Source organism: Leiobunum rupestre, chromosome 4 (assembly GCF_980474605.1).
Source record: "Leiobunum rupestre chromosome 4, qqLeiRupe1.1.hap1, whole genome shotgun sequence".
NCBI classification, from domain to species: Eukaryota; Metazoa; Arthropoda; class Arachnida; order Opiliones; family Sclerosomatidae; genus Leiobunum; species Leiobunum rupestre.
In genome coordinates, this window is record NC_143387.1 from 2943375 (window position 1) to 2969457 (window position 26083).

A 26083-nucleotide genomic window follows, 5' to 3' on the forward strand; every position below is an offset into this window, starting at 1 on the left:
TTTGAAACAGTAACCCCTACTAGGTATAGTTGGAAATTTCTCTTCAATCGAAGAAATAATAGTAGTGCCATTTTTTTCAAAGAGCACCGAGTTTGAATACAAACTGGGGTGGCGGAGTGGTTAGCACTTTCCCCTCGCAGCAAGAGGAGCCGGGTTCGATCCCAACTTGTGGCATTGGGTGAAAACTCGGAACAACTCCTTCTGCGTTGAGTTTGGAAGTTCTCTCGCCACTGGTTTAAGGGGTTTTCCCCCGAGATCTTCGGTTTCCACTTCCATAAAAACTTGTTGAGGTTAACGGTAATAGTTAGTTCCGAATCTGTGGAATGAGAAGAGTGGACTCGCGCTCTTGATAGAAAGCAGTTATTAATTGCCAATTGAACTATTCAATAAAATGAAAGACATACATGATAACTTTTACAATTACAACGTCTCCAAACAAATAAGCAACAATATTAAAGAAATTGAAATGAAGGCAATTATAGTGAACTATTTACAGATTGGCAACTCTTGACAAATGGAGGAGAGAAGCAATAGTTTCAAAAAGTTATCATCGACTTGTTCCAAAATACACGGGGAAAGGTCCAGTTAAAGATTGTAAAAAACATTACCAATTTGAAAATAAAGAATCGATAAAGAGAAAATCTGAATTAAGAAAAGCCTTGAAAGAACAATATCAAAAACCAGGAAAGGAAAATTCGCCGAAGAAGAAAGTACAAAAAAGTTCAATTACCAAAAAAGTTTAACCTTCAACGAATTCTAATCAACCATCAAACTCAAAAAGTGTTATCATTTCCGATTCAGAATGATTTTTAAAAATAAATATCAGGCCTACCTTCATTTAAGCCTGAGAAGTTAGGAAAACGTGAGAGTATGTTAATTTTGGTATGTGCTTAAACTGTCCTTTGTCTTTAAGTAGCATGCAAAACAGTCTAAAAATTGGACTAGTATTAACCACTACACAAATTTTCCACATCTTCCTAGTTTAGGAAAAAAGGGCATTTCTTGAACTTTTCATGAAGTGAAATATGACAAATTTTCATTATCTTTCTCAAAATTCGTATGACAAATGCGGAATAATTTGCGGTTTGTCAGCAACTACACCGAAAATTCTGAATCCATGAGCTTCAAGCCTTATAATGGCTTCCCAGATTATGGTGTATAATGCACTAGACAAGTAAGCAAATGGAATCTTAATACTGGTTGTTATTCCTCTTAGCATCAGTTGTAAAATATGAGTAGCAAGTAGGGGAGTAAAAGTTCCTATTTCTACTTGTTCAATATTGTCTAGTTCATTCTGTTCTGGCGAAATTCCTTTAAATCCCGTTAGCTACCCAGTATTTTTGTGGCAAACTAAGTCTGGCTTACCATCAATAGTAAGACGAAATATTTCTGGTGTTCTTCAAGCTCAGAACAATTAGTTTCTTTTACCATTTGAACGAATTTTTCATCATTGAATCCACTAGAGTTGTCTATATTATGGATATGGTTTTACCACGTTCGGGTTGTGGGCATAGCTAGAGCAAGGGATTTGTTTTTTCACGTAACAACACCAATTGAGAAAACAGCGATCCCATCTGCGTTGAGTTTGCAAGTTCTCTCCCCACTGGTTTATGGGGTTTTCCCACGAGTTCTTCGGTTTCCCCTTCCATAAAAACTTGTCGAGGTTAACGGTTATAGTTAGTGTAGGGAGCTGTTGGCTCGCGTGGCATGAGGGGCTTGCCACCACCCTCCTACGGATTGTAACCCGGCCACCTGTTTAAAGGCATTATAAGTCGCTAGATGACTTGGGCCTAAGGTGGTGCCTTGGGTATTAGCCTAGCGGATTATTATTATTATTATCTCATTCAGTATTTCGACGTTGTCATAGCTTTAATTTGTTCTTTTAGGACTACATAAATAAATGATTATTTGTCTTCGTCTTGAAGTTTAGCCCTACATAACTGCTTTATCAATTTCCTTTTCCTTATAGTGTTTTTAATTTCTATTATTTTCTTAGTAGAGCTTTTCACTGCTTTAAAGGCCTTTATTTTCTTGGTTGCGATCCGAAAACTAATTTTCATTAAAGTTCCTCTGTATACAGAACATTGTGGACAACTTTTTTGGTTGTTGTTAAACTTAAGGAAACGAGCGCATTTGGTACTTCGAATAGTTTTAAGCATATTATCGTAGTAGTCTTTTTTTCTGCAATCTTGGTTACCAACAGAATTTTTTTAAACTCATCAATTGCGGTTAAAAGTTTTAAAATATCCTCATTGCATTTAATATTAAAATTTTGGCAAATAATTTCTGGGGAAAAGGTTTCGCCCAAAATATTATTGCGAAATTGGACATCTGTTAAAAAACAATTGTACACGCAACGACTTTAAAATCGTTTTGATGTTTGAAATATGTAACCTAATTTTTAGATATTTCTATTGCCCAACCTTATGCTGGTCGTGATTTGTACAAATCTACAGAGATATCAGTGTCAAGAGCTGGTACCTTGAAATTATAAAGCTCCAGTTAAATATTTGCTGCTAAAGTAATGTAATATAACAATCGTACCTCTAATGTGTTACATCCTATAAAAAGCTCTTGCGTCTTATTTATGTTCTGGTTAGATGCTGTATTAAAATTGGTTGGAGACAAAACGTCAAACAATGGAATGGGATAAGGAAAATCAGGTGAGGGTCCTTGAAACCCATCAAATAGCTTCGAACAAATGTGTCTCCATTTATTAATAATTAAAGACCAAATATATAGTACAATCGGCGCAAGGATGCCTCAGATCGTTTTCGGTCATTCCACCGCGCGAAATTTGTATTTGGCCATTTTACGGTCAAATTCGAATTTTGCTCTTTTTGTCGTCTTTTAGCGCCATCTAGAGACCGAAATAGGAATCCTTATTTTTTCATTTCATAATTGTGGTGACGAGAAATTTTAAAAAGATAAGGCATTCCTATCATTCTTAAATTTAAAATAGTATGTATCATTATTTATTTTTGTAAATTTATTTTTACGTCTTACCAGTTAAATCGGCAGTTTCTTTTAAAATAGTTACTACACTTTCTTGGGGGCATACGTGGGCAAAATAGGTGACCTCCACCCCTCAGCCCTCTTTAGCAAAGTTTTTCACTCCGGCAGGGGCCCCTCCTCCCTCCAGAGTGTTAATCTCAACTCTGGCAGTTGCACCCTCCTCCCTCCGGAGTGCTAATCTCAACTCTGGCAGTTGCACCCTCCTTCCTTCGGAGCGGTGGCTAGTTTTTTATCCCTACATAATCCGGATCAAATGTATTCCCTCCTCTCATTGTCCCTCCGCTCTCTGGAGCAGCATTTCTTTTCCATCGTTTGACTCTGTTACTTCGAAGAGCGAAAGCACAGAGGACAGAAATGAAGGGCGAAGGGCAATCGATATATGGGGCATTTCGGTTTCGGACTTTTGAAGGAGGTAATTTTTTTGGTACCATTGCGCTGAAGGATGATTAACGGAGGGAACTATTTTCCTACGGACAGTGGCGTACCTAGAGCCTTAGTTGCCCGGGACGGATCACGAATTTTCCACCCCTCCCAATTTCCAAAATGTTTATGTGTCCTGCGTTACAGCGAAAGATCAAAAAAACTAAGCATACGTATTCATTCTGTCCAAAGGAACAAGAAGCTAGTCGCAACGGTCTCACTACGAGAAAAGACTTAACCTTAACCTAGCTAGCAGGAGGCCATACATGGGAAACCTCTGGAGGGCTTTGCGGGCCTCATTGAAGTTAACATTATCCCCCAGTCGTCTGACGTTCCCCCCGGAGTTTTTCCCACGTATGTGTGATTCGGATGCAAAGGGTTTAGTCGCACACGGCCCCGTGCTGCTCAAGAACTTTAGGGGGCCCAGCAAAATCGAAGATTTTTAATGTTTTTCTATCTATAGCTGAATAAACAATATTGTTAAAAGACGGCGCTACTAACTAATCCACCAGTTTCAAATTGGCGCTTGGTATACCATTGCAAAATCGTTCTATTTACCTTCTGATTTCTATGGTTAGGCCCGAATTTTTCCGGATGATTTCACGGAAGTTTTTATTTTTTTTAAATAAATTGAAATTAAATAATTAAATCGAAGGAAAATCTGAATTATACTTAATTTTGGAAGCGGAATAGACTAAAAGTAGGTTATTTTACCACTTCATTTTCCCTTTAATTACTGAACGAAAGAAAAACGTTGTTTAAGTTGGGAAGAAACTGGTAAAACAAGGGGTAGGAACTTTTACGAAGTCTCAAGCCCAGCAAATGCACTTTGCAACAGCCCCACAAAAGGTCAAGCCAGCCCTGACGTTAACCATTACTAAAAAGACGCCATTTTTTCTTGAATGAATAATGCCCCCCCCCCCCCCCCCTAGAAAATGCCGCCCGGGGCGGACCGACCCAGCCTGGGTACGCCAATGCCTATGGAGAGACAAAAGATATAGGGTAGTACTTTTGTTCCAGATTCTGAAGGGCAAAAGGCATAGTAGAGACCTCCGCTTTGAAAAATTTAAAAACATTAAAAATTCAAAACCAAAAAAATTAGATCTAAATTGACAAATGAAAATAATTTTATGTTATTTTGATGAATTTTGGTCAATTTGATCAAAATTTGGACCCTTAGAAATGCACAGATTATCATGTTATTTTCAATGGTAAAATTTACATATTGTGTTGTCAAAAACATTTTCGGTTGACATGAAAAAACTAATGCCCATTGGAACGTTTCACTTCGTGAAATTTCATGTTACAATAAGGTCTGCATACCCACCTTGTCTCAAACAAATCGGTGTATTCTCCTTGTAAGAAGTAAACGCATGTAGAAATACTAATTGTACATATTCTGGCAAGGGCGAAGCGATAGTGTCCCCCCCCCTAAGGCCCTCACTAAGCGTTGCCTCCTGTATTATAGGTGGGGTGGCGGAGTGTTTAGCACTCTTTCCTTACAGCAAGAGGAGCCGGGTTTGATCCCAGCTTGTGGCACTGGTTGAAAATCCACTCCTTCTGCGTAGAGATTGCCAGTTATCACCACACTGGTAAAAGGGGTTTCCCCGAGATCTTCGGTTTCCCCTTTCCATAAAAACTTCCCGAGGATAATGGTAATTAGCATATATAACATAATTACTCATAAGTGCGCCACTTTAACTTTATTCCATTCAAAAATCTTCGATAACGGTTTGTTTTACCACGAACCAGTAAAAATGTGGACTACGTTAGATTTTAACCTTTTTATTCATCCTAGTAATTTTGGGAGTCACACTATTGGTTACTAACATATTTATTTAAGTCAATGGAAAACCTCTAAATTGAGAAGGAATTTTTTGCGTCGGAATTTTAGGTAGCCCAATGTAGCTTTATTGAAATTTATAAACTCGCTCGGTTTGTGCGGATGAAGTTAAACTATGAGTAATTTATAATTACAAAAGGTTGGGGAAAATAATCAATAAGTGATCGCTTTCCGAAAATGGAAAAAGTCGTCGAAGTGGAATATTCCACTAGCGTTATTAAAACCCATATCAAGCCTAGAAGAGTTAGGCCTAGGCTCAAAAGAACCTGCAAAGATTCCAACCTTGTAGTTGTAGATGGCAGAAAAGCTAAACTTGAATTTCAAATATTTTTTCTAATAAACCTTCTTTTATTTGACAATGCAAATTTATTTTAGAGCGTGAGTCTCCGAGAACCTCATTAATTTGCAAATTAATTACATTAACAGAACTGGACACTATATTGTAGTTCATTTTAGCTCCTAAACCTTGGATGTTCAAACCGGTTTGTTTACTAAAATAATGGCCGTCGGTTTATCAGACGTAGAGCTAATTATACGACGGCATTATCGGCATTTGGGATTCGATGACGTCAAATATTACGTAGGGTACGGATGACGCCATGTCTGTGAAACAAACCGTTAGTGAAAAAATAGAGCTAGTGGCATACTTATGAGTAATTATGTTACATATGGTAATAGTTAGTGTAGGGAGCGGTCGGCCACCACCTTCCTACGCATTGTAACCCGGCCACCAGTAAATAAGGCCTGTGGTGGTGCCTAGAAAATTATTATTTTAAAAATTTATCTCCCTCCAGTAAATTGAAATGAATAGCTCCCCCTCAACTTCAAGGCTCACCCCGGTTGCGGAGGTCTACGGGTGCCCATACGTGGACAAAACTCCGGAGGGAACGTCGGAGGGCATAACATTAATTTCAATGAGGCCCACAGAGTCCTCCGGAGGTGTTCTTATGTATGCGGGTGCCTCGCTTCGCCACTGTATTCTGTATAAATATATATCCTTTAAAGGGGGGTTGAGGTTCTAGCTTCGGAGGTTTGGGATCTTATTACGGACGGCACAGCTATGCACCGGAGGGCTGAGGGTCTTATTACGGTGGGCATACCTTTGCTCCGCAGGGCTGAGGGTCTGCCTACGGGGGGTAACACTGGTACTCCAGAGGGCTGAGGATCTGCCTACGGAGGGTACACCTTGGCTTCGGAGGATTGAGGGACTAAGGACATATTGCATAACTTTTTTCTGGAGTGCAATCCCCGTTTAAACGCCCTCCGAATAATTCATCCACACTCAATTCTCATAACTATTGCAATTAATTTTCCCCTTCCAAACTCCAGCCAATATCGGAGGTTTTTAGTATTCCCTCCGGAGGTCCCCTCCGGAGTTTTGCCTATGTATGCTTGGGGGTAACGTTGTCTTAATGAGGTATAGACGTTTAAAATTATATTTTTATCTTTACTTGTTAACAATAAACCTTTATCATGCTTTTTAAAGTAACCTCTTGGGCTATTTAAAATATTTGGAGCTTCAATTATCGAACCTTCTTTAGCTGAATTTAGTAATTAAACTCATGACAACATGAAATTAAAAATAGATTCCAATTTCGGTTCCTATATGGCGCGAAAAAACGATGAAACTCACGAAATTTGAAATTGACCGTAAAGTGATAAAATTTAAATTACGCGCGGTCGACTGGCCGGAAATGGTCTGAGGTATCCTTGCGCAGACTGTACTATATATTTTGTCTTTCTTAGCCTGCAACTGACTATTGGTAAAAAGATCCACGGAAAAATCTATTCTTATCTATACCTTATGTGATATATCTTTTAAAAAATTGGGAATGTCTCTAGTTCCAGTGACGTACTCTTCAGAGAACAGTAATTCGGAGTAAGGTTTTCTTTTTTTCTAGGGGGGTAAATTTCCAAGCGCACGTTGAGCCAGCTTGGTGCCGTGTGCAGCGACGTCAATTCGTATTTTCTCAATTAGCTGGATGTCTGTGGCAAACTGAATTGGAAAACCAATGGTTCCAGCCTTCACATTCATTATTAGTCCTTTCGGCATCATTTAATGTTGTTTCTTGTACGTTCCAAAGGTTCGGTGGATACAAAGGTTTAGCTTTCCTAAGTCTAAAAGCCCCTTTGAGTTCTTGTTGCCAATTCATCGAAATGTTCCAGTTATATAAGAGCAGATCTGCCACAATTTCTGGCACGATTGATTTGAGGTAGTTCGATCCTATGGAGACATCCAATAATTGTTAAAAAGCGACTCCGTCGAGCATACCTATAAAGTGGCTGAACACTTCATCATGCCTATACATTCTTTCCAGTCGCATATTTTGAATTTTTCTATATGTGCTTTGGGTTAAGTGATAAAAGCAACCAACGTATTTGGTTACGACCACGAACATATTTCCTTCACAACACAACTTATCCTTTCCTTTGTTAGACTTAATTATTTCCATGTCCCTACCCGTTGGATATGAATTCAGAATGAAATATTATCCGTTGATTTTTTTAACTTGGATTTTTTACCCAGGCCTTTTCTTTCCGTGGATTTTTTACTGACAACCATTTTAAGATGACGTTTGTTGGTAGAATGGAAATATTTTGGGAGAGTTTCTTTCGGTCCAGAAAAAAGAAGAAACACGAGAGGCTATAGTTTGAACATTTGAAAGGAGGTCCCAAATGTTGAAAGGACCGGTGTTATTTTTTAGGGTAAAATGTTTTTGTGCATTTTTCAAGGTTTTGCAATATAATATTTTTTAGCAATATTGAAAGTAAATATATGCAAAATAATGCAATGCAAATACACTAAATAAAATATATGAACTTAGAGAGCTTAGATTTCCATTATTAAGTGGCAATTCCCAATGAATGTTCTAGAGCGCATGTTATTAACCGAGTATTTAGGAAAGTTCTAGTGGCACGCACTATAAAAATTAAATTTAAAAGCGCGTTATAAACGTTTTTTTTTCCACACTTCCCACGGTGGTACTGTACAGATCACCAATGATAGCTGACAAATCCAGCATGTCTAGCAGTTATCTACTAGTTATGGTCTCACCTTAGACGCAAGCCACTCAACCCAGCAGAAGGTGCAAGGATGACCAACCCCTCACTTCGCACAGAGCAGTGGGAATAAGAGCGGATGTTCTAGGAATTCCAGCCGACACCCTACCTACGTAGGTAGAGAGTTAAACCCTTCAGATATCGTGTCTAAAGGGGAACGACGGCCACACACCGTGCCGGATTTACGTATGTGCTAAGTGTGCTTGAAGCACAGGGCCTGAAGCTCTCTTAGTAAATTTTAAGTAACTTGTCAGTTTCATTTCAACAATAGCAAAAAAAAAACAAATTGCATCTATAAACTTTGGATATTTGGTTACAGTATCACAGTGGTGTAGCCATGGAGTGCCCTTTAAATTTATAAACAATTTTTCAATTCCGGGCCATGATTGACCAAATTCCTGATTACGGCAATGGTTAATCAGTGAATGGTTAATGTTAATATTCTAATCAGTTTAAATTAATTTAATTTGTTGATGTTAAAGTTAGGGGGAGTGTGGTAATTAATAACTTTACTATATTAACATACGCCACTGCTGATAGATGGCGCCATAGTTTTGTCGTTTATTATTTAGTTAGTTCATGAACTGCCAGTTGCTCCCCAGTTATGATAATGATCAGAAGCGTCAGGTAGTAGCTTACCACTTGTAAATACCTTTCAGTAATTAAAATCGATAAATTAGCTTCAGTTTAAAGGTGTAAAATCCATCTTACATACCACTACAGCACTCCTTATCTATTACCATAAAGTAATTATTTTCGCGCTTTAAACTTAGGATTTAGCTTCGGTAAGAAATACAGTAACTTTATATGTAACGAAAACTTTAATATAGAACAAAACGAAGTTACATTCAACTACGCGGTTAGATCAAAATTATGAATAAAAACGGACGCCAGCTAAGCCTATAATTTTTCCTTTTTTAAAAGTACACACGCGCATATCCAAAAGCGCGTAGAAATCGATCTCGTTTTTAGGCTCGTGAATTTCAATTATATAAAATCAATAAGACGGAATTTTTTACAAATGACCCTAATAATATATTTTCTTACATTCTCCCCACCATGAACAACTTGTTCATAGCTATTCGTCTAACTCTAATGGGTATAACAAATTTATAGGGCGTTTAACTACAGTTCCATTTGGTAGTTTTAAGTTACACGAACGTATTCTTCCGTCTCGACCTTCAAAGACTTCTACTATTCTCGCTATCCTCCAAAGTTGACGTGGTTGGTTGTCGCCTTGTAATAGTACAATGTCTCCCTGTTTGATCGGTGATTTTGACGTGACGGACTTTAAATTGTGGGCAGTTTGTAGCTCTAACAAATAATTTTTCTTCCACATTTTCCATATTTGGTTTAGAAGGCGCTGTTGGTAGTTCCATCTAGATATTGCTTGTTTTCTGGAAGCCAGCTGTGATGGCTCAAAATTTCCGTTTGGTGGTAAAGCGGTTAACCTCTTTCCGCCAAGAAAATGCGCTGGGGTCAAGGCTTCAGGTTCTCCCGCTGCGTCACTTTGATAAGTTAATGGCCGAGAGTTCATAACTGCTTCTACTTCACAAAGAACGGTGTACATTTCTTCAAATTTTAGGAATGCATTTTTAAAAATTTTCTTTAGAGTTGTTTTAATAGTCTTTACGATTCTCTCATAAAACCCGCCCCACCAAGGGGCCCTTTCGACTATAAATTTCCATTTGATACCTGTTCGACCGAAGTAATTCCAAATAGCGGTCAATTCTCTATCGGCTCGTAGAAAACTCTTTGCGTTATCGGAATAAATTGTTGCGCAAAGACCTCGTCTAGAGATAAATCGTCTTAGAGACATTAAAAAATATTCTGTGCTCATATCTGTTACAAGTTCCAAGTAAACCGCTCTTGTAACAGCGCAAGTAAACAAACAGATGTACGACTTCTTCGCTTTGTTGTTTTCATCTCTTACGTAGATCGGTCCTGCAAAATCGAGACCGGTTACTTGAAATGGAGGCGTCTCGGAAATTCTGTCTCTAGGTAACGGCGCTGTAATTTCTTCCGAATGTTTAACTCGCCATTTTTTACATACCAAGCACACATTTATTCGCTTTTTGACCAATTGTCTGGCTTTTATAATCCAATAAGTTTCTCTAAGTTTTGCTAACGTACTGGTCACGCCCATATGGCAGACTTTAAAATGCTCATCATCTACTACGAGCTCACAAAATCGGTGATTATTCGGTAATATAATTGGATGCTTTTCATTAAAAGTTAAGTTGGCTTCTTGTAAACGTCCACCCACTCTTAATAAACCGTTCTCGTCGAGGAATGGGTGAAGCTGTTTTATTACGGAAGTTGTAGAAATTTCTCTTCTTAATTTCAAGTCAGTTTCTTCGTACTGGAACGCTTCTCTTTGAACTTGTCGTATCCAAATTATTTTCGCCTCTTCTAGTTCCTCAGTAGTTATAGTAGAATTTGGTTGTTCAATGAGCCTTCTACTGAGTTTGATAAATCTCATTACCATCGTTGTAATGCGATAAACGGTGTATATTGAACTGTAGTTTGATAAGTTTAAAAGCGGTTCATTTGGTTCATTCGCGAGACAAATCGCTTGTATTATCTCTTTCGACGCTTTTTTTACTTCTTGTTCAATTTCCAATTTATCGGTTTCGTTTATGACATATTGACCACCGTGTTTGCCTTTCCATTTGTCGTCTTCCGATAAAAGCCAGCTTGGACCGTACAACCAAAATTCACTTTCATTTAATTCGCGTAACGATTTTCCGCGGGTTGGTAGGTCAGCCGGGTTTTCTTTGCCTGAACAGTGGTACCAACGCGAAGGCTGTGTTAAACGTTGAATCTCATCAACTCGATTTGCTACGAATGGGAGCAATTCTCTTGGATGTTCACGTCGAATCCATTCAATGGTGATGCGAGAGTCAGACCACAGGAAGATGTCGGTCTTAGGTACATTGACACTTTGACTGATCCGACTGGTTAAACGTGCACCAATCAGGGCACCCATGAGTTCCAACCGTGGGAGGGTCATTTTTTTGTTTTCACATGGCGCTACTCTGGATTTTGATGACAGTAAGCGACTTGTAATTTCTCCACTTTCAAATTGTGTTCGAAGGTAAATGACGGCGCTGTAGGCGACTTCACTCGCGTCGCAAAAACAGTTAAGTTGTTGATTTAAGATTGAATCTTCATTTTTATTTGGAAAAGCGAGACGTGGAATAGAAAACAATCGCAGATCTGCTAGTTCCGTATACCAGTTTCTCCATTCCTTTGCGATATCTGTGGGTAAGTCATCGTCCCAACCCAATTTTGCTACCCAAGTCTTCTGAAATATTATTTTGGCTCGAATGATGTATGGAGTTATAAAACCAATTGGATCGAAAATTCTAGCTGAAAACTTGAGAACACTTCGTTTGGTGTTAGAAATGTCCCACATTTGTTGAATTAAAGAATCCACTTCATACCGAAAGTTATCTGTTGTAGGTTTCCATGTCATTCCCAAAACCTTCGTCGAGTAAATTGAGCTTAACAACGGAAGAGTTTTTTCATTTAACTCCAATGAAGGAGAGTCTCCCTCTCTAAAACCTTCGTGTATAAATTTCGCTCTCAAACTAGCTGAATTTGTTTCCCATTTTCTTAAATTAAAACTGGCGTCTCCTAAAATTGACTTTGCTTCACTAGCCGTCCTATAGGCAGAATCTTCATTTTCGGATCCCGATATTAAGTCATCCACATATAAGTCCTCTGATAGAATTTGACATGTTTGTGGATAAGTATCCTGATATTTCTCTACGTGATGTTTGATTGTAGCTGACAAGTGAAATGGGCTGGAAGTGACTCCAAAAAGTACTCTATTAAACCGAAATTTGACTATATTTTGTGGCGCTTCCATCTTTGAGGGATCTTCTAACCATAGAAATCTTGTTGCGTTTCTATTTTCCTTAGCTATACGAATTTGAAGAAACGCTTGTTCTACGTCTGCTACCAGCGCTATGGGTTTCATCCGAAATCGTATAAGTACGACAAATACGTCGGGGTTTAAATTAGGTCCCGCCAAAAGATTGTCATTTAGAGACTTTTCATTTCGTTCGTGCGAGGACGCGTCAAAAACAATTCGAACTTTAGTTGTTGAGCGATCTTCCTTTATAACAGGACTGTGTGGAAGGTAATAGACCCTTGTTCCTTCATTCTCATGTTCAGGGGTTACACGCTCTATTATTTCTCTATCTTCGTAATCCTTTAAAACATCCCTGTACTTCAAGAATAAGGCAGTGTCTCGCGAGAACCTTCTGTTAAGACTTAGAAATTGATTCAAGGCCATTTTGTAGTTATCCGCTAAATTCGGATTTTCACTGACGAAAGGAAGGTTAACTTCATATCTTCCATCGACGAACTGTACTGAATCTTTAAACATTTTTATAGCAGTTACGTCGGCTTGAGTTTTCGCCGTGGGCTCATCTTGCAAAATACCTAATGATTCTGTTTCCCAAAACGACTGAAGCGTGTCGTTTATGGCCTGTTCTTGAGTTATAATTTTCATAGCCAAGACTGGTCTCGGCAATCCGTTTTCAGTGACGCAGTTAGATGAGGTTATCTGCGAAGGACCCTGTACTACCCATCCAAATATAGTTTTCATAGCTACTAGCGATGGAGTTAATCTAACGATATCAATGTTGACAATTTGCCAATAGTATTCAGCTCCTATTAGGATATCTATGGCCTCTTTTCCGTTGTATTTGTGGCTGCAATCATCGGCTAATTTTAGTCCTTTATAGTTAAGATGTTCTTTAATGTCGTCATTGGGAACTGATATCAAGGCTGTACTTATACGTGGTGTTTCTAGGGCTTGAATCGTTATACGCTTATCATCTACGAGGCTGTTAAGTTTCAATTCTACTCTTCTAAAAGTCGTGACGCTAGGATTTGAAGAACCGAAAGTACAAACCTTTAAGGTCTCTTCGCCAATCAATTTTAAACCTAATTCTCGAGACAAATTCGATGACACGAATGTCCTTTGACTGCCTCCGTCCAGCAAACACCTTGCGACTGTCTTCGTGGCCGTTCCCGATACTGATACTTTAGCAGTCTGCAATAAAATATTATCATTTCCGGTTGTATGTGTTGCTACGCTAGTTGTCTTCGAGGAAGCTTTGATGTCTTTGGAAGTATTACAATCTCTTTCCTTGAAGGTTTCGCTCTCTTTGATTTTTGTCGACTCTCTACTCTTATTAGACACTTCGTTTTGTCTCAATTTCTTCACACATTGCCGTGTGGTGGCGTCTTTTTCAGTGTTTGCACTGAATTTTAGTACGACAATTTCTAGAAAGATGTTCTCCATTTAGACATCGAAAGCAAATTCTTTTCTTAATTAATATTTCTCTCTTCTCTGTAAGCGTAGTGTTCTTGCAATCTTCTAATTTATGCGCTTCTTTTTCACAAAACATGCAGAATGATCTAGTATCATTTCCCATAAATAAAGCTGCTGAAGACGACATTCTTCTAGATGTGGAATCGTTATTTTGACTTGGGCTCTTAAAGCTGCTAGATGACGCTTTCTCTTTAGAATGGCCCTGAGTTAGCCTAAACGTTCGTTCCCTGCTTTCTAAGTCTTCTTTTACGTATTCCATAAATTCTTTGACTTTCCATTTCCCCTTTGATTGTGGAGTTTTATGGAAGCCAAGCGCTATCTCTTGTGGAATTAATCTTACAAGCAAAGGACAAAGAAAACTCGCATAGCTTTCTGGTGAGGTCCCTAATGATTCCAAGCTTCGCATGTGAACCATACAGCTATCATAAAATTTTCTCAAACCTACTAAATCGTTCACTTTAGTAACTGCTTGTAATTCTAACATCTTTTCAGTGTGAGCGTCTATCAAGGTTTTTTCATCTCCGTATCGATCTTGTAATAGTTTTATCGCTACTTTGTAATTAACTGCGTTAACTGGTAGGCCATCGATTATGCTAGCTGCCTTGCCGCCTAAATGCGATAATAAATAATAAAAACGGTCCAAATCGTTTAACTCTTGGTTATTATGTACGGTAGCTTCATAATAGCTCCAAAACTTTAGCCAATGGCATTCGTCTCCTTCGAACGTCTTTATTTGGATCGTCGGCAGTTTAATGGCATTTAGGTTTGAACTTGCCTTTCGCTGTAAGATGCTTTCAACTTTTCGATAGCTATCTGAGCTTTTGTCTTCACAGTAATAATTTCTTCACGAATTTTCTCTACTTCTTGAAGTTCGGCTCCTAATTGATCCAAATTCACAATGTCTTCTATCGCATCGTCCAGTTTCTTAAGAACGTTTTCTCTAGGCTCAATTTGGTGAATAAGCTCCTCTAATTTACCGATGTTTGTTGGATCGCTCGTGAGGACTGTTTCAATCGTTCTGACAGTCTCTGCGATGAGATGTCTGTAGTATTTGCGCTTTTCGTTTTTTCTATCGTATTCCGACATTGCACTTCTTAACCACTTTTAACTCTCTAATTAAATCCAAAGTCCCGGGTTTCGGCACCATAAAGTAATTATTTTCGCGCTTTAAACTTAGGATTTAGCTTCGGTAAGAAATACAGTAACTTTATATGTAACGAAAACTTTAATATAGAACAAAACGAAGTTACATTCAACTACGCGGTTAGATCAAAATTATGAATAAAAACGGACGCCAGCTAAGCCTATAATTTTTCCTTTTTTAAAAGTACACACGCGCATATCCAAAAGCGCGTAGAAATCGATATCGTTTTTAGGCTCGTGAATTTCAATTATATAAAATCAATAAGACGGAATTTTTTACAAATGACCCTAATAATATATTTTCTTACATACCATGAGCGAAAGGTAGTCACTATGCTACATGTCAAGTGAACGCCCCTGTTACCGGTATATATGCCAGGAAGGCAGTTACAACAGGGGTCAGTTGGACTTTGGAGAGAGCTAAGGCAACTAGTTGTAGGGAAATAACCCTTCTGCATAGATAAACCGACGTCACTTTAACACCAGAATTTCAAGAATTAGTGAATTATTAATAAAAAGGTTTGAAATTGTTGTGTTTTCTTATCTTACTTATAACAAAATAAATCCCCTACATTTTGATTGCCCTGAGTGAGGAATATCTTCTATTGTATGCCCAGGCATCACATATAAAAACGAACCAACTTTGATATAAGCACTACGTGAGAAACTCTGGTTAAATTGGTCGTTGTGGCAGAAATCGTTTCATACGTCGCTGCCATATTGTTGGGTGCCCTTTCTTCCCGCCAAATACGTTACTCATCTAGGCACGTGGCTTCGAGAGCCAATCAGCGTTGGGAGGCCGCTTGGCCATTTTGTTTAAACCACAACTAGTTCGCCATTTTCTGACCGGATCTTAAGTAAAATTTTTTAAAATAGAGGGAATTGACTTCTGGCTTTCGTTTGCTTCAGTTGATTTGTATTTTGCTCCTGCTGCCTTGTGTTTTTAAGGTACTTTTATCTTTTCTTACTACTTTCCCCTCTCTTCTTTTCCCTTTTTACCACTTTGGCTACCTACCTACCTTTTCATGGCACGGGGTGCCGGGCCCTCGGGTCACTCTCCAAAATTTAAACGCAAAAAAGGACAGGATAATGAGGAAGACTTAGAATCGGACAGCATGGAAGACGATTCACAAGATTGCGGCTCTCAGCCTTTGCCCAGCCGATCTTACATAATTTATGTTAAACAAACCCAACAATCAAAATCAGCTAACAGCGAAGCGCCCAGAAAGACTTTCGAGATGTAAGCCTTAGAGAGCTAAGCCTACTTATTAAAAAAGATATTGGAACTTAAAGTATTAAAAAGTGGCGATCTCTTTATCAAACCATCTAATAGCGATGAGGAAAAAACTCTAACATATCTCACTCGCCTTGGGAAGTTCCATGTCTTGGTTAAGAAAATAGGCTCACAATTGGCATTAGCGAATAAAGGAATTATTTACAATGTTGATACCAATTTAATAATAGAAGACATCTACCAAGATCTACTGGAGAGCGGCTACCTTGTCACAAAAGTTAAACGGCTTGGAGAAAACAGTCGTACTAAACTGCTGGAATTCTCATCCCCACCACCTACTTCCATTAAATTATTTTTTCGTCGCTTCCAGATAGCGAAATATGAACGCAGACCGATCCAATGTTTTAAATGCCACCGATTTGGCCACTTCAGCATCCAGTGTCCAAGAACATCCCCGACATGCGATAACTGTGGTCAATAACACGAACCGATGGAACAATGCCAACAGCCAGCGCAGTGTGTCCACTGCAAAAGCCCTCATCCAACATCCTTCAGAGATTGCCCAGCCAAAAAAAGGAAAAATTCTTCTAAAAGGGAAGCAAGCAAAACACTCCATTGTTATCCTGATAATACTACATATACCACTACAATGCTTCTAATTTCCCGGAATTAGTCTCTGGCTACAATACCCGTGGAATGTGACAACAAAAGCACACACTTCATCTCACGCAGACACCATAACTGATAAATTTATATCGAAAATTCTACACATTCTCACCCAGGTAGCAAAATGTGGTTAAAAACCGTTTTAAAACCGTTGATAAATAGTAGGAAATCAAACGTTATAATAACGTAGATCATGTCCGGTGATTTATACTATAAAAATACCGTTAGAAGTACGTTTAGTTAACGTTAGTATTTTTCTAATAGTAACGTTACTTGTGCAACGTAAATAAAACGTTATACAAAAAACCGTTTATTAAACGTTCAATAAACTCCCATAAAACGTTTTTCTAACGTTAGTGCTCTAATTGAAACCAACTGTAAATCAACGTATTTTAGGAGTTAAAATAACGTCGTTCTTATACTAGAATGTATGTCTTTTACATACTAATTAAAGCAGGCGTGATCTCCGAAATAGCTCAATTTTTATTTAATGTATCTCTCACATAAAAATTTATTGATAGCCATAAAAATATAAACAGACACTGGAAAAAATTTAAGTTAAGAAAGAAAGAACTGTACTTTTTATATAACTTTTGGGTTACAATGCAATATGAACTACTAAAACATATCAGTTAATTAGTTCAACACAAATCACTTTTTTGGAAAATAAAAAATTGGATCTACTTAAAACTTGAATATACGTTATTTAAAAATATTTAATCGTATTTCCAATAATCGAGAATATTTTAAACTAAACATTTAATTAACGAATTTTAAATATTAATTTCGATGTATACAGCCAATATAATATCTCACTTGTTTCTAAAATATCACAAATCGCTTTTTGAGGAAAATATACACGCTATTTATTGCAATACATAATCTAAAATCTCCATCAGTGTGGTCAAATATCTTAAAAAAGTTTAATCTTACTTGTCGGTACTTCCTAAATATTTAAATCTTATTCAAATTAATAAAAAATACCTGGAGATAATCTTAAATCCCAATTTTGAAAAGCATAAACATGGTATTACAAAATCTATTTCATTATTGAAGGTACACAAATCACCTTAACTCAATGACAACAGAAAAAAACAATTCAAAATATAACAATAATGACATTCCTCAAAATTATTTAGTTCTAACTAAGCAATATAAATTTCTCTATCAATATAAACAAACTGCAGAATTGCAGATGAAGATTGATTTTTATTTATCTCAGCTGACTATTGCAAAACTTTTTTATTGTGAATTTGTGATGGCCTATAGTATTTAAGATTAGCAATAATTTAGCCCTAATGAAAATAATCCCATATTTTAGGGTTAAGAAAAATGTAGAATGTTTCCAAATTTCAACTCTCAACATTGAAATAAAAAGCATTATTTAGATTTTTTTTTACCTAAAATAACTGAATGCAATATGGTGAACTAATGTAAAGACATCAATTTGAGAATGGAATTATATTTTCCCCCAGACTTTGAAATTTTAACTTTAAATACAGACTGCGGTATTTTGCTCAACCGCTGTATCGCATACTAAGAAACATGTAATCAGAGCTAAATATTTGAATTTTTTATCACAACTTTCTAGTGCTCAACTTTTAAATTAAAAATGTAAATTTCTGGTGGCCTATAGTATGAAAGATAAGCAGTAAATATAGCCCTAATGAAAATAATCCCAAATTTTAAGGTTAAGAAAAATGTAGAATTTTTAAAAATTTCAACTCTCAACATAGAATTAAAAAGCATTATTTCGAAAATTTTTTCCTAAAATCACTTAAAGCAAACATTGTGAACTTATGTAGAGACATCAATTTTGGGAATGGAATTATATTTACTCCCAGAATTTAAAATTTTCACATATCACATACCAAGAATCATGTAATCAGAGCTAAATATTTGAATTTTTTGTCACAACTGTCTATTGCTAAACTTTTTAATTAATAATATGAATTTGTGATGGCCTATATGTTTCAAGATTAGCAGTAAATATAGCCCTGGTAATAATAATTCATTTTTAAGATTTAGAAAAATGTAGTTTTTCTCAATTTCAATACTCAACATTCAAATAAAAAGTATCATTTCTAAATTTTAAACTTATTGGAAACAAATTGAACCTAAGTTAATTTATTGCACACAATGTGAACCGATTTATAGCTTGAATAAATTCATAAAAACATAAGTTTTTAAACAAAGTTTGTTAATGCAAATGAGACTTTGGAAAGTGATACAAAGGCTTAACTGCTGGGTCACGATAATCCATTATTAAATACCAATCGATCATGTCAAATGACATTTAGTAAATATCTATTAATGTTTTATAAGCTTATCATTAACTTGATAATATATTTAATACTTACCATATTCATTCAAATTACAGCACTATCTATTGATTGTTTAAAACCGACCGTGCTAATGCCTATTGCCTAATGGCGCGATAAATTTACCACTGCCTATAGTACAAATTCGTAGGTACTGCTTTTACTTTCACTTTAGATAATCTCTACCTGGACAGAGCCACAGCCGACTTCGATTGGTCGCATGTATATGGAGTTGTTAGTCCACGTGTGCGTGGCATGAAGCCTTAGGGCTTGCCACCAAACTCCTACGCGCATTACAATTGTAACATCTAGAATCCCGTTTCGGGGTACAAAAAGGGTTCAATCACTTTCTATACCCGACAATAAAATTAATTATTATAACACATCACTTGAGCTATGCTTGAGCTAGGGGATGAAATTAATTTTTTCTACAGATGGATAAATTACGAATAGGCAACTTAATTCGGGTGAAAATATGGTAAATGACAAATTGTAAGACCAACAATAAGTTTTAGAGGTTTTGCTGTAGTATTTTTAACAAGGATATACTAAAGTATTAAGTTAAAATTTGAACCTTTATCGTTGAATTAGACTCTATAAGAACGTTTATATGGTTATTTATCCTTAATGAAAAAATAGTTTTAACAAAACCAAAAAGAAACGTTATATTTTCGTCTAAAAATAAACTTGGACGAAATTTATTAAAAACAACGTTATTTTAACGTTAAGAAGTTTATTGGAAAATTTGGTTCGAAACAGTTAAATTTATAAACTACAATTCAACGTTAGTAGAACGTTGAAAAAATAACTCATAACGACCCAGCAAACGCACAAGATCCCCGGGATATCCCTTATACATCCAAAACTTCCTGGTAGGTCATATCCGAAAATCCTAAATATATGATATCGCGTGGATATCCATGTTTGATCCAAAAATCTCACATTGCTTATATCCGAATATCTAATAAAGTGATATCACATGCATATCCAGGTTTTATCCGAAAATCTCGCTCTGCTCATATCCAAATATCTGAATCTTAGGAATATCCTTAGGAGGTCGGATGACCTTTGAATACCGTACGAGGATCGACATGATTAGAACTTATTTATTTGATAACGTAGTTAAGTAAAATAAATTTAAAATATAGCAATTAAATATCCTAATTAATAAATTGATAATAGGCAAAATGATTTTAAACTAAATAAATAATAAATACATTTATTATTTAGGCCTTATAATATATTAAATATATTTAATGTCGTTTTCGAGGTGAATCGCGATCATCCACGTTTTCTAGACGCCGTTTAGTTTTGTACTTTGGAAATCTGGCAACGCTGCTGGAGTCAAAGAGAGAGCAAAGAATATAAAGCAGCGTGCAGAATAAGAAACTGTTTCATTTATGGTTCCTTTCGCTTCCAAAGCGCCATTTTAAGATTTCAGCCAGCATTTACGTACAATTAAAGAATTAAATACTAATAGGTAAGGTGAATTTTCTAATATTAAGTTGGTAATATTTCAATTGTATACAGTAAGCCAACTTTTTCTCACTTAAATAAATTTTCTGGTGAAACCCAACCGCCCACCACTCGCCACGATCCGTATAAAGTCTAAAATTTAAGCCTTTGCTTAGTAGCGGAAACAATGCCTTGTGGAAGGCAGGGTGGAAACAAAAACAAAACTGAGCCCATGAGTACGAGGTTTTAGCAAAATATGGAATGCTTATTAAATAAAATTTTTTAGGGAACTGTTTATTTTTCTCGCTTCAATATTGCACATATTTAAGTTTTGCTTTGAAGTCTTTTTGGTCTATGGCCCTTTTGCGATAGTCAGAATGCTTAATACACAATTAAATTGAATGCTAATTTTAAAGCAATTTATAGGGAATTGTTTATTTTTATCTCTTTAATATTGCACATTTAGTTTCGCTTTGAAGTCTATTTGGTCTATGGCCCTTTTGCGATAGTCAGAATGCTTAATACACAATTAAATTGAATGCTTATTTTAAAGCAATTTATAGGGAATTGTTTATTTTCCTCTGTTTAATATTGCACCTTTAGTTTCGCTTAGAAGTCTATTTTAGTATGCTCCTTCGTGTGAGAGTGAAAATCAATTATACGATTAACTTTGATGGTCAATGTTAGAAAATTTATGGTTGTGGTTCTGTGAATTTTCGTGCTGATACTATTCTATGTTTTGGTCTGTAGACTCGATATGAATCGTTACACTTATAAGAAGCTGTGTTCCATGTCTTCAAGGCACAGATCTCGATTAGTGGAAAACTCAATGAACTATTATCATGAGAGTAGTGCAGACGTTCCAGTTTCTCAAGAAAATATTAATGACACCTTAAATGTTAATGAAAATACTCGAAAGGATGAACATATTTTTGAAGCCTATGATATTAAGGACAATGATGACAGTTTTAAAGATCGAAATTATGATTCAGTCGACTGCAGGGACAATGACAGTGAATATGATAATGAAAAAGTCCATTGTTTCAGTGATGCCATTGAAAACCCTCAATTAACAATGCAAAATGATGAAGTCTCTTTTCCACCAGCTGAGAAAGAATTTACTGATATCAACCTTCGCAGTAAACTTGCTGAATGGGTTACAAAATTTTAAATCACTAAGCGAGCAGTAAACAGCCGTCTTGTCATTTTAAAAATGCACGAATGCCATAAGGGTCTTCCATTAGACTCAAAGACTTTGCTAAATACACCTAGATTTGTAGCTGTTGATAAATTAGACAGAGGGGAATATTTTCATTTCGGTCTGGAGACTGGTATTCAATTGGCAACTTGGCAAACCAACTGCAGTACTGTAGATCAGTTAGACATTTTAGTTAATGTTGATGGGTTGCCGGTATCAGGCAGTTCTAAAAGCCAGTTTTGGCCTATTCTTGGTGTAATAAGAAATATACAAAACTCTAAACCTTTTCCCATTGGTATTTATCACGGTTTAGCAAAGCCAGAAGACTCTGACGCACTCTTATCGCCCTTTGTGTGAGAGGTCATTGAAATAATAGAAAATGGTTTACTGATAAACGGAAATCTAAAACAAGTCAAAATCATTGGATTTTGTTGTGATACACCTGCTCGTGCCTATATATGCAAAATGAAAGGACATGGTGGATTCTACGGATGTGACAAATGCATGCAGAAGGGAGAATATATCAGAAACCGCGTTTGTTTCCCATTAACTGATTTTGAACCGAGAACAGACGAAAACTTCAGAAGTAAAACTAACTTAGATCACCATAATGGAACTTCTATTTTGGAAACTCTACCTAACATTGATATGGTGAATAGTTTCCCCTTAGATTACATGCATTTGGTGTGCCTGGGGGTCATGAAAAAACTTCTTCAATCGTGGATTACAGGAAAGTGGGCGAAGTTTAAGCTAAATGAAAGGCAAGTTTTAGAAATATCAGATATACTGATATCTCTGTCACTAGTCACTTCTTCAGAATTTGTGAGAAAACCTCGGTCTCTGTTAGATGTACCTAAATGGAAAGCAACTGAGTTTCGACAATTTTTGCTGTACTCGGGAATAATTGTACTTCATAAATATTTACCGAAATATTATTATGAACACTTTCTTAGCCTGTATGTAGCTTGTAGAATTTTATTTTCTCCGGTAAATCGGCCTGCTTTAATTGAATTCTCGGAAACTCTCTTAAAGTTTTTTGTAGATTCATATACATCACGTTATGGAGAACATTTAATATCATTCAACGTCCATGGCCTTCTTCACCTAAAACAACAAAGACTGAATTATGGACCGTTGGATACTTTCAGTGCTTTCCAATTTGAGAATTATCTTCAAAAACTTAAAAACAAACTAACAAATTCAGGCAGACCCCTGAAACAGATAATTAATCGCATCAGTGAAGAACGCTGCAATTTTAATCTGTCTGCATTTAATGTGAAAAGTTCGGTGATTACTTATCATATGAAACATCATAATGGACCTCTCTGTGATCAGTGTGCTGACCCCCAATACAAACGTGTTAAGTAAGAGTATTTCGAATTAAGTTCTAGAGAAGGTGATAACTGTTGTCTATCGGAAGACAATTCCATAGTATGTATAGAAAATATTGCCACGTCGGTAATAAACAAAGATATGGTGTATGTTATTGGTAGAAAGTTCCTATCGGTCGATAATTACTTCGTTTCTCCATGTGAATCTAGTAGCGTAGGTGTATTTCGCGCTTAAACCCTCTCGACTCTAATGAGATGGCCTATTAACAAAATAACTGGGAAAGCACTAAAATATCCCATAAATAATTCCGATTCGTTTCTGATAACACAACTTCTTCACAATGAAAAGTTCGAGTTTTAGTAAAGGTATTACCAAATTTATTTTCTGTATAGTAAATATGTTATCAATTTTAAAATTAAGCAGTTATATAAAGAGGTAAAATCCGTATAGATTTACCTGTGCATATTCTAAAATATTTATATTTTTAAAACTTATGGAATTAAAGCTGAATTGTTTTTTAAATTTCAGTTCCACGATGTCAAAAGAGCTTGGTGCTTTCTTTGTTGTTGAATTTAACCAAGGTGGTGTAGCCGTCATACCCGATCTATGGGCCAATATGAAATCAATACCAGTAACATGCTATTGGCCGGGTGATAAAGCCGCAACTAACTTAGCGAAGAAAAGGGCCAAACCTTGCGATGTATGGGAATCGTATTCTATAACTATAATATCAAGTTCTGGTAAATCATACAATAATGAATGAAAAACCCATTAGCATAAAAATTATCCAAATCAAACTCATTGCAGATACGTTTGATAAGAATGAAAAGAAGTGTTCAGGATTCCGCTGATGCCTTGTCTTCAAGCGTCGAAAACAAAACAACGCGTGCCAAACGCAAAAGAAAGAAAACTGATGATGGGGTGTATTCTCCCTTTGCGCAAGATAGTGATTCAGAAGAAGTTCCAGCATTGCCTCAATTCCCAATAGGAAGAAATACATTGCCAGTCTTAAAAGCTGTACACGGTGCTTCTAAAATTATATCAGGTATACTTTGCAAAAATTAAAGCGAATTTTCGAAAATGCATGAAATTATATATAAAGTCTTTTAGGAAACGGAAAGAAAAAAGATACTGCCCTTACCAAACCTACGGGCTTGAAGCGTAGTATCTTAAAAAACCAGCAAAAATTACCATCTGATGGAGAAACATTTCATAGTATTACGGATTTGATCAATTCCAGTGAAAAAAATTCCGTTGTTCATTCTGAACTAGCTGCAGTGTCACACGATCAAATTTATTGTAGTTTGACTTCAATTGACGGACAACCACGAGGTTCAAATGATAACATTGAAAATATTCAACGATCATTAAGTCCCAAACAAGATCAAGTACAAAATGGTAATAGGAATTGCAAAAATAATTTACTGTTTTACCACAAGAATTAACTCTTCTGTCTCTAATTATAGGCGATGAATTATCAGATGAATCGATTCAATCAAATTCCGCTGCCAATAGCAGTCCTGGTAGAATTAAATTGTTCTAGTCTTAATTGGTTTCAGTCTTATTATTTATTTGGGTGTTATTATTAACCTGAGTATTAATTGTTTTTTGTTTTTGTTTTTTGCCGTTTGGCCACAGAGTCCTTAAGGTTTTGTTTTTGGCCAAAATCAAGTTCACATACTTCACCATCAACAATGGGTATATATAATATATAATATTAAAAATTTAAGTTTTGCTATTCCTTTATTAATTACTTTTGAATTTCATGCAGATAATTGTCAATCTTCTCAACAAATTAAATCTGCCAATTCAGGTGGTGGTCTGGCTGGAGGAAGAATGAAAGCTTTACCAGCAGGTGTGTATGAACCATGCATATTGGATCGAGGTTATATTACTTTTAAGTGGTATATATGCTGGTACACGGGGCTATAATAGTGGTGTGTTGTTTCTAGGGGTTTTGGGTTATCTATTTTGTTTTCATGATTTTTAATTTATTTCATTTAATTTTATCTCTTTAGACTGCTATAAAGATATTTTAAGAAACCAAGAAATTATAAGGCTACACAAAAAATATTGTTGAAATGGTGCAAATTATCTTAAATGGAGTTCAGTTAAGAAGAACGCTTTCGAGTCCGTATACAGAAAGGGACATATTAGCTGATGACCAAATAGTACAGGAATATGGATTTCCTTTAATAAACGAGGAGAACCTTCTGCATTTGGAAAACAAATTAGAGGATAAAGAAGAGTCAAAAAATTAGTAAGGAAGCTACTATATATTTCAGTGCGTGGTACATTTTTTTTAATTGCATTGTTTTTACAGTCTGAGTATCTCAGCGAGTTTGGAGGACTCACACTAAAAGATGTGACACAAAGGATTTTAATCCATGTCTTTAGCAAGACCCTTGGATCTAAGTATAGTTGGGAGGGGAGAAAGGGCAAAAAAAAGCTACAAGATCTTCGTACAATTCAAATTATTCTGAGTGAGTATATACATATGTATTTTTTCATTATATCCATTATTTATGTGCATTTATAAAGGCAATAAAAAAGTCGAAATGTGGGGAAGGCGCAAAATATGTTGCAATAGAACAAATCATAAAAAATTGGTCTCGCCATTGCCCGGCGGGAAGCAAAAAAAGAAATGTCTAACATTGAAACTGCTGCGTTTGTTTAATAATACAGTTTTATGGAAATTAATATTTATGTATCAATTTCAATTTTTCTGTGATATGCAATGCTACCTTACATCACCACACAATGCATGCAGTTATTAAATATTTTCACTACATTAAACCGATGAAGCCCATTATAGGAAACGAGTAGGGGAACTTTATTGGAAAATATTAGTGTACAAATAAACACACGAATATCATTATCTAGACCAACTAGCTAAAAAGGATATTCTAGAATATCCTTTTTAGCCAGCTGGTCTAGAAAAAGATAAAATTATACATAAGCGTATGCATAATTTTACACCGGATCGATCAATATACCCCTACACCAGCTGACTTAAGGATATTTCAGGGATATACAAAACTTTCCT

The 26083-nt window shown here is 36.2% G+C and overlaps 1 long non-coding RNA gene across 1 annotated transcript; it reads left to right on the plus strand.

Annotated features, from left to right (window-relative positions):
• The first annotated feature begins 664 nt into the window (after positions 1–664).
• Positions 665–24218, plus strand: LOC149945889 (uncharacterized). Its single transcript, XR_016480225.1, has 4 exons — positions 665–710; positions 23566–23777; positions 23845–24082; positions 24148–24218. It is a non-coding gene; the product is annotated as an uncharacterized LOC149945889 (long non-coding RNA).
• Positions 24219–26083: the final 1865 nt, after the last annotated feature.